Below are 16,958 nucleotides of genomic sequence, written 5' to 3'. Positions count from 1 at the left end.
GGTTCCAACTCTGACACCTCGTTCACATTGGCAGCCCAACCCTGGCAAGCTTCCCCCCAACTCCGAGCGGCACCCCAGGGTCCTGCTGCGGAGCGGGACACCCCAGATCATGCGTCTCCTGAGCTCCAGGCCCCCACCCTCTGCAATGGCCTGGTAGCTGTGTGACCTGGTGTCTGGGAAGAAGCCAACTAATAGCTGGTATTGATGTCCTTTGCTCAGGGGTGTGGTCTGCCTGGAAAGAGAAGTGGGATCATCTCTGGGACAGGAGGGGCTCACCCTGGGTAGGACACCAAAGTGAGAAAATGAGAGAGGGATAGAACAAACCTTGGGAGGCATCCAGCCAGCGTTTAATATCCAGCCAAATGTTTATCAACCAAGTGGGGGAAGAGGAAAGAATATGTGTGTGTGTGAATAGTTTTGCTGATATAAAGATATGTAACAAAACTTACAAATAATAAAATGTGCAATACATTTTGTTGCAAAATCCACACCTCTCATTGCTTCTCTTAGAAAGCTCTCACTGATTTTTGCCAGACGTGTATTTATAGTCAATGGATGCGTGCCACTCACCGATGCGTGTCGTTCCTGCAGGAAGGCTGGTTCGTATTTTCATTTATGTCAACCAGGAAGATGAAAGTGAAACAAGCCAAAGATGCATGTCAGAACTTCGCCCACCCACCCCACCCCACCCCAGGGTGGAGGACAGCATGGCTGCTGGGTCATGCAATGATTCTGAAGGCAGGACCAGTGAGTTTCCTCAGTTTCCCCACTGTTCTCATTGTATTGGCTACAAACACAGCACACCTGCCATTAGTATGCACCCCAGACCCAGTTTTATGGTTTTTTTTTTAAGATTTTATTTGTTTATTTGACAGACAGAGATCACAAGTAGGCAGAGAGGCAGGCAGAGAAAGAGAGGGAGGGAAGCAGGCTCCCTGCTGAGCAGAGAGCCCAATGCGGGACTCGATCCCACGACCCTGAGATCATGACCTGAGCCAAAGGCAGTGGCTTAACCCACTGAGCCACCCAGGCGCCCCTACCTTCGCTTTTTTAATGCACAGTATTTAATCAGAGGTCTACATAAGTCAGCTTTTAATGATCACTGTTTCACAAACGGCTTTGCAGAATCCTTTAGGGATGGGCTGAAAAAGCAGACACAGAACAACTGAGAAGTGACCAAAGGAGGAGGAACCCGTGAACGGCTGACCACGGACTCCATGTTACACAGGGCTCTCGGGGCCAACAGCGGGAGGCTGGAAACTCTGCCCCTGGCGGCTGCCTCCCCTCCATCCCCACCCTTGCCCTTCTGCAGGCGGCAGAGGGGGAGAGTGAGCCTGAGGAATGCCCATCCCCTCTGCCTCTGTCCAGGAGGGGGTGAACCACACAAGGTCAGGCAGGAGCCGGGGTCTCCTGGCAGGCCTGGCACTTCCTGGGGACAGGGAAAGGGTCGTGGCCGCACTCAGACCAGTCCTCCCCTTCCCAAGTTCTGGCTTTTCAGTCCAGCCCACTGAGGTTAAGTTTGTGAGCGATCACATGGCCCGGGCAGTCCTTGTCAGTCTGAGATCTGGCCGAGCAAGGCCAGCCACCTGCGCCCCCCCCCACCATCCCCTCTCCCAGGAGACCCCTAATAAACAGCGGGCAGGAAACCCCCGGGCCCCTCGGTACCGGCAGCGCGGCGGTTCTGGAGCAATGGTTCTGGAAGCCGCTCCCTCCCGGGGCCCCTGGAGGAGCCCCCGCCCCCTCACCCTCTCCCGAGGCGGCGGGTGAGCGGGAGCCCAGCGCTGCGCAGGGCCGCCCGCACCACGCCCCCCGCCCGCCCCCGCCGCCCCCGCCGTCCTCACCCGGTCCCCGCACCGCCGTCGCCGCCGCACGTCCCTCCGCTGCCGCCCGCCCGCCGCGGTTCGTGCTCAGCCGCCGCCAGGCTTCCTGCGCCGGGAACCCGAGAGAGGTGAGTGCGCCCGGGCAGCTGGGGTTTGGGCCCGGACAGCGGGGCAGGGAGCGCGGGGATGACGGCGGCCCAGGGGACCGCTGGCCCTTCGGCAAGACCGGCTCCCCGCCATCTCCTGCGGCGGAAAATTCAAAATCCAGACTCTGGATAAAGGCCTTTGTGGGGAGTAGAGGAGGAGAAGGGCTGGGAGGCAGGTCCTGTCATTCCAAAATCCACATCCATAGCGCTTTGGGGGTTCAAGGACCTACCACCCGGAGGGAGTGTCACAACGCTGGCATTTGGGGGAGGGAGCAGGAGGCCAGAGGGGGCTGCCCCGCCCAGGGTCCCTGCGGTGGGGACAGATCCCCAAAGTCCAACACCATTCGGGTCCTCTGGGGACATGCCCTGACCCTGCATAACTGCAGCTAAGGCCCTGGGAAGGAGCACTGCGGGCGGAGTGGAAAGACCAGGTCCCAAGCTGGAGACTTTCCTGATGCAGAGGGGGAGAGAGCAAACTGACATCTACGGAGAACCTGCTCATGTGGTGGCAGTACCTCTCCGTCAGCATTCCCACCGGCCTCAGCTGTGCCCCTCCATTCCCTATCACTCATTCAGCAGACGGGCCCTCTGCCAGGCAGAAACACGAGATGGGGGGAGCTGGTCCCTACCCATACAACTCACACTGTAACTGGTAGAAGGTCCGCTGTGCTGCTCTTTCCTGCCGTAGCCGATCAGAATCTAAGGCAGTATTATCCCTGCACTGATGAGAAATTCTTAAGCCCCCACCATCAATACTCACAGGATCCCTTCCACAGCACCCACACACCAGTCACTGGGAGGATTCCCAGGATGCCTCCTCATCCCCTTGCGTGTTTCAGTTTAAAAGTCACCTATTCCAGGAAGGCTACCCTGACTGCCCTCCTCTTGATCAGGCACCCTGGCCCTCCCTGCCCATCATCCTCTACTCATAGCCGCAATCAGAGTATCGTCATTGCTGTGTCAATCCTAGTTTTCCCTGCTAAGTCATTTACAAAAACTTGGCCATCCAAATTCCATTTTATTATACACATAATATTTTTCTTGAATATTTTACTTTGGAAATGTATTATGGCAGAACCTCTATTCCGGAAACAGAAGCTTAAAACTTAATCTCTCACTGCCATTATTTTCAGATCTCTCCTAGGCTGCTTCACAACTTCTGATGCAGAGTCCATCAGTTTTTTGGTACCTTGGGGACAAGCCCTGATACCCCAGAATGACCCCTGGGGCACCTGACAGAGGACAAAGAGAACCTATATTCTGAAGAGAGGACAGGGACCAGGGCCCCCTCCTTCTCACTCCTTTAGGGTCTGTGTGTTGCGGGTAGGGGGGACCGGACGTGTCCCATTATGCAGCCTTCCCCTATCGATGTCCTCTCGACATCGATACTGGCCCTGATGGCCCCTGGGTAGTCCTTGGGGACACCATGCAAAAAACCTCCAGGGTCTCCGTGCTATCCGGATCCCTGACATGGTGCCTTGACTCCCACCCCACCAGACAGCCCTATGGGAGCTCAGCTCCTGGCCTCCATATCCACTTAGCCACACCAGCCCGCAGGACAAGTAGAGGACATGCAGGGGGCTCAGTCTCCCCTGGCCAGCTCCTGCCTTTCTCCAGGCTTCTTTTCTTCCCAACCAAAAAGGCACACCGAGCTGATTAGCATCACCTGCTTAAGCAGACAGACCACTGGGTTCCTCTCTCTGGAGCAGACCCAACCCCACTCCACGAGAGTTCACTTGGAGAATCTCAGCCTCTCAGGGCTCACCCTCTGCTCCCAGTTCCTGCTCACCCTCCCCAGCCCTGCAGATGTGGACCAGGGACCCAGATTAGGACTGGAAGCCCCAAAGCGGTCAGGCCCACTGCCGAGGGACACCCTGGGTGCTCCTCTTGGTCTTCAACTGGACCCCAGTGGTTAATTCCAGAACAGAAGGGAGAACCTTCCCCCCACACACACACACTCATGGTTCTGGGGCACTTAAATACCCTTATTTTTAAAAGGAAATTGGGTTCCACTCACAGAAGTGGGAAATCAGTATCCTCTACCACAAAGGCAAGGTAATTGGACGAATAAAAACAAGGAAAACCAAGCAGTGTTGGTTTTAAACTTAGATTAACGCCTGTTGTCTGCAGAACACACCTGAAGCTAGTGTTCTAGCTTACAAAGGGAGATTGACAAGAATTAAGACCTAAAGACATACTGACACCCAGCTGAGACTTTCTCTCTAGTGCAGAACAGGTTAAGAGAGAAATGGATAGGGAAAAACAAAATACATCAGCCAGCTTCTATCAGTCAGCCTCTCCTGAGTTCAGAGCACCACACTACGCCGGAAGTGATGCAGAACAAGCCTTCAGTGTATCCATCCCTGAAGGGTCACTTCCTCCAGGAAGCCCACCCAGATGGGCCTCCTTAGCCAGCTGTACTTCTCCTGTTTTAAGGGTCATTATGATTCGCTGTAATGGGGTATTGGCTTCTACTCCCAAGCAGAAGTTCATAAGAACCACCACCAGGTCCGTCTCACTCACTTCACTATCCAGGTGTCTGTCCCCACGGAGCCTGGAGCACAGGGGTTGAACAGGTGAATGAATAATGAATGCGTAGCTGGGTTGACCTTCTTGACTTTGGTCTTGCTGCCCCTCCCACCTCCAGCAATGCTTTTCCTTCCTCTTCCACTTCCTCCTCCCTGCCCAAACCCCACACCTTCCATCCTTCAAGGCCCTGCTTGAGAGCTCAGTTTTTCCAGGAGGCCTTTTTCAACCCACTGAGCCCACCCCGAGCACCCCTGCCCTTGAATCTTCGATCCCTGGCGCTGCCTATGTCCAGGGGACATTCGGTTCCATGGTCCAGTGGGTTCCCCACACCTGCACGGGACAAGCAGTGTGGGTGATCTAATGTGGAGTGGCTCAGCGTGGTTCCCCCTTCAAGGACACGGCTGTGTTGGCTCCGGGACACTGTATGGGTCCCCTGTTGATTGCTGTGACAATCACTATAAGTTTAGTGGCTTAAAACGCAAATTTAATCTTACAATTCTGGAGGTCAGAAGTGGGTCTCGAGCTGTCAGCACAGTGGATTTCCTTTATGGAGGCTCTAGGAGAGAATCCATCTCGTTTCCTATTTCAGCTTCTAGAAGCTGCCTGCGTTTCTTGGCTGGTGGCCAGCTCCTATCTTCAAAGCTGACTATTGCTGATTGTGTCTTTCCCACCCGTGGAAAATCCAGGATACTCTCGTTGCAAGATCCTTAAATGAATCACACCTGCAAAGTCTCCTTAAAAAAAAAAGAGAGAGATCCATTTATTCATTAGAGAGAGAGAAAGAGAGTAGGGGGAGAGACAAGCGGGCTTCCCCTGAGCACTGAGCAGATACGGGGCTTAATTCCAGGACCTCAAGATCATGACCTGCGCCAAAACCAAGAGTCAGACGCCCAACTCACTGAGACACCTAAATTAATTAATTAATTAGTTGAGAGAGAGCGCACATGAGAGTGGGGGAAGGGACAGAAGGAGACCATCTCAAGCAGACCCGCCCCCCCTACCCCCTCCCGCCGCTGAACGTGGATCCAGACAAGGGTCTCCATCCCATGACCCATGAGACATTGACCCGAGCTGAGCTACCCAGCCCCTGCAAAGTCCCTTTTGCCATGAAAGGCAACGCAGTCACAGGTCCTGGGGATTGGGACATGGACGTCTCTGAGGACGAACATGATGCACGCTGCGTAATAGCTGTCCCGGTTCGTCACAGGGCACTGTGGCCGGTGGTGTATTAATAATAACTGCCATTTGCTGAACACTGACCGTTCCGAGCATGTTCCCCAACACCGTGAGGTGGGTGCCACCATTATCACCCTCACTGTACAGGAGGGGCACCGAGAGATTGAATACCTTGGCAAGTGGCAGAGCCGGGATTTGAACCCAGGCAGTCTGGCTCCACCATGTGTGTCCTCCTTACCTCCTCATCTCCTAACTGCCAGTCTGTCACCTCTCTCACCTCCAGGATCCCAGTCCAGAGCCTGGGAGAGACCAGGCGAGGTCTGAAGCCCAACACAGAGGGAGAATTGTCACGGAGATTTCTGGGGGAGACCCCATCTGGGTCACAGATTCTCTGCCAGTCCCTTCCCATGTCAGCCCTTCCTCCCCATTAGAGGCATCCAAGCCTATCCCAGGGAGCTTTCAAAGCTTCGCTTTGGGGGGTTGAAGCAGGTGAATCTGGAAGAGCTCCTGGATGCCACCTGCCAGTCAAATTCACGTCTGCCCTGCCCCCACAGCCACACCCCAATCCTATGAGCCCCACAGGAAACAAACCAAAGACACTAAACCACACTTCCCTAGCTTGCCATCACGGAGAAGCCTGCATACTTGAGCCACAGTGGAACACATCAGCCTTCCACAGCCACTGGATGGAGAGGGGTGCCCTAACATCCCCTGAGCACCCAGGAGGGGCAGGCATATTTCTAAGAGTTTTATACTTACTAATTCATTGACTACAACAACCCTGTGAGGTCCTGTTATTATCCCGATTTTACAGATAAGGCAATGGGGGCAGAGAGCAGTCCCGTAGCTTTCCGAGGTCCCATAGCCAGTATGAAGATCCAGGATTTCCATCCATTCTCCATAAGCAGGAGAACCAAGGCAGAGGCTGGTCAAAGCTGGCTGAGCGGTCCCAGTCTGACCCACCCGGTGACAGTGGGCCAAGCCCCCTTTGTGCCTTCCTACCATAACCTGCTCTCTTAGTACTTGCTGGGCTGGGCTCCTGGTTTCTGCGTCAACAGATTTCTTGAGAGCACTTTTATATTTCATGCTCACACCGACCTCCATTATTGCCTCCATTTTTACAGGAGGAAAAGCAGGCTGCAGGGAGCCTGAAAACTTGCCAGAGCCCCCCCAACCACAAAGCAACAGGTTTGGGATTTGAACCCAGACATTCAGATTTGAACCCTTCCCTCTCCCAACTGCCTGAGACTGAGCGAGCCTAGCTTGAAGGCCTCCGCCAGAAGTCTGCAGTCCAGCCAGGCACGCAACAGGGTTTCCCCAGCATGCCAGATGTGTGCACTCACACTTCTTCTGGACTTGCACTCCCTCTCCACCAGCCTCAGAGTTTCCTGCCTTCGGGTGGCCCCATTAGTCACACTGTCTGAGGGCCCAAGGATTATCTGAGTGGGAGAGGAAACAACCTTGTGTTAATCAGGTCAGTCTGATTAATCAGTTCAGGCCCAAACCTGCTGGAGTATGGCTGGTGCCAGGAAAGAGAATTCTCAAAAAAGCCAGCTTCTTGCTGCTTGAAACTGTCCAAGGACGAGTCTGACTCTACGGTGACAAGCATTTCTCAAAAGGAAAGTCAGACACACCAAAAGGAGTAGGAGGCTCACAGCGACAGGAAGCACAGGGCAGGGGAGTCCGCGAGAGGCAGAGCCCCGCAGCTAAGCAGGGACAACGACCGACGACAAGCTGGGGCTGGAGCCGAGTGAGGAAGCAGGGACCTCATTCTGCTATTCCGGGGATAAAGACAGATTTCCTCTGAGGCTGGCCAGCTGTGCTCACTGGAAGAACGAACTGGAAGAAACAGTAATTTTTAAAAGTAGATAATCTGTGCACATTCTAAACTGTGTGCATGTTCTTCCATTCGTGCAAGTTTGCAGGGAAGAGACATCTGGTCTCCACGTGTGTGTATCAGTCAGGGTCTTGGCAGGAAGTAGAGGCACTGTCGGGCAGGGTGACCGGGGAGAGGTTAACCCACGCACGGTTTTTCCGAGGTGTGGTTGGGTGTGGTTAAGGGAACCACAGCAGGACGGTGCACGAGCCTGAGCCAAGCATCTCGGGCCAGTTGTCACTCCCCCAGGCTGGAAGGAGAGGAAGTGTAGTGCCGGACAAGGACTCCAGCACTAGCTCAAGGCAGGCAGCCAGCCTGGCAGGGGGAGAAACGCTCCCTCCTCCCCACTCTCCTGCCATCCTCGGATCCTTGGCCAAACGCAACAGAAGCCAGAGGGCAAGGGAGGCACCTGCGATCCAATCCATGGAGTTAGGAAGGAGACAGGTAGAGAGGGGATCTGGATGGGCTGATAAGAAGTCCTCGGCACACTTCTGGCCCTGGTGCGACCGTCTTTCATCCATCCCCTCTGCTGCCATTTCTGACCACCTGCAAGGGCTTCCCTAACCAGACACTGGGAAAATGCAAACGCCGAGACCATAAAATCAGGAGAGGCTCTTAAAGAAGCAATGGACGTAAACGTCACTTATGCCGGGTATGGAGAAATTCTGCCCGCGTCTCTGGAGGCCAGCCCGTTGTGGGAGATGATTGCTGTGGGCAAGGAAGATGGTTATTAGTACAGTGTCTCAAATCAGCATTCCAGGAGCATGGGCCATAATTTGCCATCCCCTAGAACCAGGAAGATTCTGGAAAACAATGCATGCATCATTTTAACTTAGTGAGCTGTTGTTTGTTGTTTACAAGGCCAGGTTTTACTTACAAAAGAACAAATTTTGCTGCCCCTGCCAAGGACTGGACATCTTAACACCAAGAAACAGAGCAAAGTCTAGCCAAAAGGCGACATTGTAAACAGCATGATGAATCTCTGCTTCTCTAAATCTAACATCTTCTTAGAGAGAGCAGGGCCAGAGATGACAACCCTTTTCCACTGGCCAATTTCAGATCTTTAAGTAACTAGAACAGGGGCTATGCTGTTCTGTCTTTAAAAAGTGAAACATGAATCGAAACGGAGCTTGTTTTCATTGAAAAGTATTGACACTTGTAAAAGGTTCTGGGTTTGGATAGCCATAGTAGTAGGCGGGGAAAGAAGGGGCCACCATCTTGTAAGTTACAATATGTATGTAATTACAATTCAGGGTGGGGGGGTCCCTGCACTCCCCCACCCTGAACTGTGCACCTGGCAGCCTACATGGGATTCACTTTGTAACAAACTTCCTACAACAGCATGTACTATACCCTTGGGAGCCAGAATCCTGGATCTGGCAACTGACCATGGGCTTTAAAACACCCCACTTGCCTCCTGGGTGGATAGAATGAGGCAGATCCTAACTGCTACAAGAAGCAGCTTTAGTTAGGGCTCTGTTCAAGTCCTGGTTCAGACATTCAGAGCTGAGTGCCCTTGGGTAATTCACTGAAGCTCAGTTTCCTGAGGAGACCATTCATAAGCACCAGGGACACAGTAAGCATTCAAAAGGTAAGAGCCATATATAAAAGGGTATGTAGGGGGGACAGTAACAGCGAACATCTATGGAACCCTAATATCTGCTGGGTGTTGAGCTAAGAGCTTTTCCTGAATTAATTGCAGAGTCCTCTCAACTCCCTTTTGAACAAGTGTCCCCATTTCCCACATAAGGAACTAGGCATAGAGAGGTTGAGGGATTTATCCAAGGTTGCCCTACTAGTAGGTAGTAGAGCTAGGGCTCAAACTCTAGACACTCTGGCTTTTTTTTTTTTTTTAAGATTTTATTTATTCATTTGATAGACAGAGATCACAAGCAAGCAGAGAGCAGGCAGAGAGGAAGGGAAGCAGGCTCCCCACCAAGCAGAGCGCCGGACGCAGGGCTCGATCCCAGGACCCTGGGATCATGACCTGAACCAAAGGCAGAGGTTTCAACCCACTGAGCCACCCAGGTGCCCACCGAGGGCAAATTCTTAACAACTATTCTCAGCTTGGTGATTTTTCAAAAGCAGATGTGCATTTTTATGGCAAGAATAGTTAATCCAGAAAACTCCATTTGTGAAGATTTTGCGAGGAGGAATTTCAAGATGAGGACCAGCCAATGGTTTCATGCAGCCTCTGAGAAGAGCTTGCTGGGAGGTTCTGGGTTCCCTCTGCTTCCCCTGCCTCCCTAGTCAGGGTAGCTTCTCCCCTCTTGTCACTGTTCATTTCCCTCCAGAGACTCACCGAGGGGCCCAGTCACAAAGCGGGCAGCTCTGAGCCACCCAGAGGGCTGAAGGTGAGATGTCGACTTCTCTCTTTACCTCTCTGTCTGCTCTCTGGTTGCCCTCCATCCTGCCACCTGATCATCAGTCCTAATGACCATGATGGCATGAGATTCTGCAGACTCCCGTGGTGACACTCCAAGACACTCGTTCTGCAAACAGGAATAGGGTGCTCTCCTCGGAGCCAGGGGCTAGGCCGGGAGTGAGTGTCCTGCACAGAGACCACTGGGTGCCCACAGTGGCCCCAGTGGACAGTGCAAAAGATGCTGGAAAGGGAGCCAAGGGAGCATAGCACAAATTGCCTGGGACAGCCAAGAAGGCTTGATAGTGAAAGGGACTTGTGGGTCTAAACACTGGGGCTGGAGTTCCAGAGATGAGGACAGGAGACACAGAGTTAAGATCTGCAAGTGTGAAAGAGAAGAGATGCTGGAGGAACAGCTGAGGGTAGCTAGACTGGGTAGGATACTGGCTCTGGAATCACCTGCCTGGGTTTGAATCTCAGTGCCTCCACTCACCACCTGCGTAGCCTTGGGCTCATTACTTGACCTCTCTGTGCCTCATCCCCCTATGTGCAAAATGGTGATGATAACAGCATGTACCTAAGAGGGGCAAGGATCAGTTGTGTTCCCTACCTCTAAGTACCTGGCACGGTGCCTGGCACTACATGCTCCACAGCGCAAGCCCTGGCTATGGTTACTGCTGTTCTCTGGGAGATTGTGGGGCAGAGGGCAGGCAGACCAGCTGTAACACCTCCTTGAATTCTCAACAAAACCAGCAGGAGGTCCTCTGTGTTGTGCCTGGCCACCCATGACTCAGGCACACTCGGGCCAGGAAGCACCAGGGCAAGGATCCAGGAGGCAGAAAACCTAAGGGCAGACTCCCAGGCTGGGCCACTGGGGCTGAGCTAGAGGCTCAGTGCAGCCGCTACAGACTGCATTTACTGAGTGGCTACCAGGTGCCAGCGCTGTGGATAAGGACTTGAAAAGTACAGAAAGGTGCTTCCCGGACTCTTCTCTCAGCTGACCTAGGGATGTGGCTGAGAAGGACCCTTGTCCTTTTGCAAGCAAGGCCCGTCTGAACCCACACTCAGGCGCTCCAAAACCTGTGATGGGGACACAATGGTAGCGGGGATGGGGAGGGCTGTACCTCTAGGACAGGTCTGAGCGACTGTGGTTTTTTCTGGCAGGCGCCTAGCCTAGGGCCTGTGGTCACGAAGGGCAGGGCAAGGACCTGCAAGGGCTGGGTGTGCCCGACGGGGGGGTGGGGCAAGGAGGGGAAGAGGAGAGAGGATGGGAGAAATCGGGACACCAGGAGGAGGAGGGCCCGGCCAGGAAATGGACCCGCCGGCGTTCCCAGACCGCCTCTGCCTGCAACCAGAGGACGCAGCGCCCACTCTGCGTGCTGCGCGCTGGCCCTAGGAGGGGGCGCGGACAAGGCGCGCGGGGTAACTCCGACCGGCACCCCGAGCCCTTCACCGCGCAGGTATGTGTCCCCCCAGAGCCAGACCTCTTCCCCTCGCCACTGTCGGTCGCAGGGTCCTTGGCACCCCAGGAAACCGCTTGCGGAGAGCGCTCCGGTCCCTGGCACCGGCAGCCAGTTCTGTGCCTTCCCCGTGCCCGGCGCCGCGAGTGCGCGCTGAAACTGCGTACCCTTGGGGGCCAAGTGTACGTGCGCGGGGCGCAGCGACCAAGTGCGGGAGCCACCGCGTGCGCGCGTGGGTGCGCGGGGCGGGGCGGGCCAGCGCGGGAGCGGCGGCGTGTGCGCGTGCGCTCGGGGCCGGGCGGAGGCGGCCAAGTGCGGGCGCACCGGGGATGAGCGCCGGGGGCGCCTAGCGGAAGCGGGCAGACGCGGTTGCGGCTGCGGCCAGCCAGGTGTCTGCCCCCCAGCGCCGCCGGCGTGTCCGGGTCCCTCTCTAGGGTGGAATGTCTCTGTCCGCAGTTGCTGCCTACTTTGGCAGCCACCCCCTCGGCCTGCTCTGTGACCACCTGGTAATTACACACACACACACACACACGCGCGCGCGCGCACACACACACACACACACACACACACACACACACACACCCTTCATTTCCCAGAGCTCGGCAAGCAGCACAGTGACACAAAGATTCGCCAGGTTTTCCTTTCCTTCTCCGCACACCGAGGGGGGGATGAAGGGCAGGTGTCGGCCTCCGGGCAAGCTTGCCTGCGATTGGCCGAAGGAACGCTGGGTGGGGTTGGCGAGGGCTCCTGCCAGGCAGGGCAGTCGGTGGGCTCAGGTTGTCCTCAAGGTGAACAGTGACCTGGTGGCCAAATGGCAGAGGAAGACACTTTGGGGATTTAGGAGGAGGGAGCGCTGACTTGGAGCCAGAGACTGTCACTTTCTGGCGCCGGGCCTCTGTGAATCAGAAATAACTACTAGCCCGGGCCACCACATGGGCAAGGCAGGTGGTGAGGACAAAAGAGATCTGAGAATGGTCCAAGTGTCAGATGATGTGATTGTCTTGTTCCCCCTGCCTGCCGGCACAGGTAAGCTTCCGAAGAAAAGAAGGTTTACCAGAGAAGTAGGGGCTGGAGCAGTGTGGAAGCTATAGACTAGGGCATCTGCTGCTGAGAGCTCCATTCCAGAGCTAGATTACTCCAGTCCACATCTCAGCGCTTCCTTTTATTAGCCCTATTACCTTAGGCCAATCCGCGACTGTTTTTAAGCCTCAGTGTTACTTTCTGTCAAATGGGCAGGATGGTACAGCCTGCTTCCTAGGGTGGTCCTGAGATCACACAGCTGCAGACCTTGCCTTGAAAGCCTTGCAGTGCCCCCTAAACATTACATATGAATATTGTTATTGCCATTATGTCGCACCCTTCGGGTACAGGAATACTGTAAAGAGAGGAGCCTCATCCAACAACAAACAGTGGGAAAATGGGTTTTGTTCTTCCTAGTTGACTGGTTTCAAACAAGATGCCCTTCCCTCTCTGAGACTTGGTAGCTCATGGGGAAAATTATTGTTATTGTATCCACCTCACAAAGTTGTTTAAAAAATGAAAATAACTGTATGAATGAATCTAGCCCATGATAAACCTTCATCTGATTTTGAAAAAAAACAAAAAACAAAAAACCTAGAACTCGTATTCTAGTTATCGCCTCCTGTAAAACAAACCACTTTAAAGACAGCAGCTTAAAATAAGAGCATTCATCTTTTTAGCACAGGAATCTGTGATTGGGCAGGGTTGTCGGGGGAGGGGGGGATGGTGTATCTCTGCTCCTTGCAGGATCCGCTGATATGGCCAGCTGGGGAGGAAGCATCTTATTCCAAGATCACGTGCTCATGCAACAAGCCAGGTGATCCTGGCCTTCATCTGGGACCGTCTTTCAGGCTTTGTGTTCCTGTCAATGTGGGCCACTCCAAGAGGCTGCTTGAGCCTCCTCCCAGCATGGCGGCCAGGTTTTAAGGGCAACTATTCTACGTGATATGAGATGGGAGCTTCCAGTCTCTTCAGAGTTGGCCACAGTAGTAACAGAGCCCATTGCGATTCAAGGGGAGGGGACTTCGAGGTTGTTTCTCAATGAGAAAAGCATCACATAATTCTGACTATCTTGAATCTACCCCACTTGAAAGCCTTCCCTGTGCATTGGCTTTTTTTTTTCCTCCTGCTGGGTGCCATGGTAACAAATTCACTCAACTTTGCAAAGGAGACCAGTAGAGATCCAGATATCCCTAACGAGGGCCTTATCACAAACCCTGTTTTGGTCAGGATCACTCTCTGGGCCTGATTCCAGGCTGATGAAGCAGGCCTCTTAAATAGTGGCTTCTCTAGTGTCTGTGTCCTTGGACCCTCGGAGGCGTCAGTCCCCAGCTCTGCCAACCCCTTGTCTTTAAAACAAAAGGGAGAAGCCAGAAGAGGGTAGGTCATTTGGATTCAGAAAAGTGGATTTTCGCAAGTGGCTCAGGCTGAGTGTAACAAGCACCGACGTATCTCTCAGTTCCCTGGAAAAATCTGTTTGTTTTCCGAGAGGGTTGCTGCCTGGGTGTTCGGAGTGACTGTTGTCCTACATTATTAGGTTATTAACTGATGGGTTGGAGCACCGTGGGTGGGGAAGCAGGAGGCCGGAGAGGGCAGCAGGCCCCGGGAGTAGCTATGGCAACCTCCAGGACTGTGGTTTGTGCTTTGGCTCCAAGCAGGAAGGATGCCCAAGACAGCTGAGACCTTCTCAGAAAGACCACAGACGCTCCAAAGAGAGAGGTTTCCACTGTAATGTATTTTCGCACGGCCACCCATCCATGTCCTCAGAGTCAAAACCAACCCTCTTTCCTGTTGCCTCATCCCAGAGCCTGACTGTCTAGCCCAGTCCTTCATCTCCTGACTTCAGTTTCAGCCACACTGGGCTGCAGGAAGAAGTGGACTTGAGATTCATGTATTCATTCACACATTGGACACTTCTGTGTCATGCGTTTATTTGGGGCTGACCCACCTTCTCCCTGGGAGAGAACAAAACAGACCCTGCTCCTCCTTCCTCCTGGGGCTTACTGTCTAGAAGGGGAGAGGGGCATGAGCAAATATTCATACAAATTCCCACGCATTGCCTTGTTAATCTTTGAAATATAATTAATTTAGACTTGACTTGAACCCCAGCCCTGCCGTGAGCCAGCTCTGTGACCTTGGTCCCTTTGGTGGTAAGGCCAGGATAATAATATTTACCTTACAGGGCTGCTGTGAGGCATCACCAAGGCACGCTCTGGGATGCGCGGCATCTTGCATATAGTGGTAACTCCAAATATGAACGAATCGTCCCCCAACCCCCGGCGTCCCCTTGTCCACTGCCTGTTTGTCGTTCGGAACTTGCCAGCCCCTTCTCTCTGTAGGAGGAGCCCTGTTCCCTGCTACCTGGCAGTCAAGGCAGTGGAACACCCGGACCTCACCTTTCAGAAGTCTCAAGTTGGCCAAGGCAAAACAAAAAGAATCCAAGGAGGGCTGTGTGGAGGAAGTGGCATTTGAACTGGGCCTTGAACAAGCTCTGGTGGTCAGATTTTGGCCTGTGTCAGAAAATCCCGAAGGAATTGCTCCAAGGCCAGACTCTTGGACCTCATCCCGAAGTGATTCTTTTTGAGGGAATCCAGGGCAGGCCCAGGAATACTGAGGTGGGCTTCCTAAAGCCTTGAAGACCAGAGCAGGGATTTGACCTTGAAGAGTCGGAAGAAGAGATCAGGAAGTGGTTGGCCATGGGCTGGGCCTCAGAACAAGGGCCGATGGGGCCTCCTTATTTCCTTCACACTTTAGCCACCTTCTGCCCATCTTGCCCGCCCTCCACTGCGGGGGCACAGCTCCAAGCCCACCCCCACCCAGAGGCTCTATCCTAACTCCCCACGCTTCTCCAGGTGGCTCTACGGATTGGGCACACGGCTTTGGTTCCATCATGCTCCCTTCTTGGTCTTGAGTTCAGGGTGGACATGGGGGAAAATGCCCAGGTCTTTGTTTCCTTCCTTACCTCCTCCACCCCTGAGCCCCAAGCCCCAGCTGCACCCCCTCCTTTAGTTATCAAGCATTTATTAACGCCAGCCCCTTGGGCAGCATGGTACCAGGCACTGTGGGGCTACAAAAGAGAGAAAGGCAGGCCTGACTCAGGGGCCTGGGAGCTTGTTAGATGTGCTCAGGCCTCACCCCAGACCTACCAAACCAGATTTGGCATGTAAACGAGATTCCTGGGAGATTCACACCAACATTTGTGAAGCACTGCTCTATAGGGCTTTTAATAAGGGCAATGTAGAGGCATGGTCGGCAGAATAATGACCCCCCTCCAAATGATGTCCAGTTTGTAGCTCCTGCAGCCCGTGAATATGTTACCTTACGTGGCAAAGGGAAATTAAGGGAGCAGGTAGAATCAAGCTTGCTAATTAGCTGACCCTTAAAGAAGGAGACGTGTCCTGGATTACCCGGGCAGGCCCAGAACCATCACAAAGATTGTTAGAAGGGGAGGAGGGGGGAAGCAGGGTCAGAGTCAAGAAGGAGGTATGAGGCTGGGAGCAGAGGCCAGAGTAAATGGTGAGAGACAGGCTCAACCCATCCCTGCTGTCTTGGAAGCTGAAAGGGGGCTGAAAGCCAAGGAGTGCCAGAAGCCTCTAGAAGCTGGAAAAAACAAGGGAAGGGATTTTCCCCTAGAACTTCCAGAAGGAATGCAGGGCTGCCAATACTTTGATTTCATCCCAGAGAAGCTATGTCAGACTCCTGACCACTAGACTGTAAGATAAGAAATTTGTGTTGTCTTAGCCACTAAGTGGGTGGGGATTTGTTCCAGCAGCAACAAGAAACTCATGCAGTGATCCAGAGTCTTTGGGGTCAGACAGCTCTGCTCTTCCCTAGTGATGGGGCCCCGGGCCAGCTGCTGGCACTCTTGAGTCTCCGTTGCCCTAGCTAGAAGACAGGGATAAAGCGGCCACACAGGACTGATACAAAAGTTACAACAGGAAGCATCTGAGAGGTGCTCGGGCCAGGTACTAAGCACATGCTCCCCAACTGGCAATGACCGTGGTCCTTGATCCTAAGTCGCTCCCACCTCTTTCCTGACCCTAACAGGGCTATGGTACCAGGCACTCTGGGAGGTCCCCTGCTGGTTCTTTTTTTGGTCCTTGAAGCCATCTTAACCTCATACCTGGCCACCTTTAAATGCAACAATACTGCACCTTGCATCGGCTCTTCTGAGGTAAGCATGTGGGAAAGAAGAAGGCCTGGGGAAGGCCAAGGCCAGCCTTCAAGACCCAAGTCAACAAAGATCCCTGCAGTCAAATAGCAAATAGCTCACGATAAGACACTTGTACTTGTCTGAGCCCTCAGGGAGCCTCGAAGGCCTTTCCCCTAACTAGCCCCAAATTGGTAGAGTAGCCAAGGGAACCAAGGTAGTGCCCTGTAACAAACGCCTCACCAAGCTGGCCTGCGCACCCTTCACTCCCCCCAGGGTAAATCAGATCATGGGGCAGGACCTCCTATCCTTGTTTCCACCCTCATCACCAGGCCCATCATCACTGCATCCTGACTAACATCTAAGGACCTTCTAGGTGCCAGGTGTTTGCTGGACCTCATCTTCTTTGGTTCTCATAG

General features: G+C 53.7%; 1 protein-coding gene across 2 annotated transcripts in view; it reads left to right on the top strand.

The window, feature by feature from the left end:
* The first annotated feature begins 923 nt into the window (after positions 1–923).
* The window catches only part of GPR68 (G protein-coupled receptor 68), a 29,881-nt gene continuing 13,846 nt past the window's right edge, over positions 924–16,958 (top strand). Inside the window, exon 1 of one of the 2 annotated variants that reach the window (XM_082736686.1) lies at positions 924–1,948. The gene's annotated coding sequence lies outside the window, so the exon portion shown is untranslated. Of the gene's footprint in view, positions 1,949–11,194; positions 11,370–16,958 lie in introns of those variants that run through there. The other variant, XM_082736687.1, reaches the window with a different exon arrangement.

Source organism: Mustela nivalis (genome assembly GCF_964662115.1).
Source record: "Mustela nivalis genome assembly, chromosome: 6".
Classification (NCBI taxonomy): domain Eukaryota; kingdom Metazoa; phylum Chordata; class Mammalia; order Carnivora; family Mustelidae; genus Mustela; species Mustela nivalis.
This window is presented reverse-complemented; position numbering and strand designations above follow the sequence as displayed.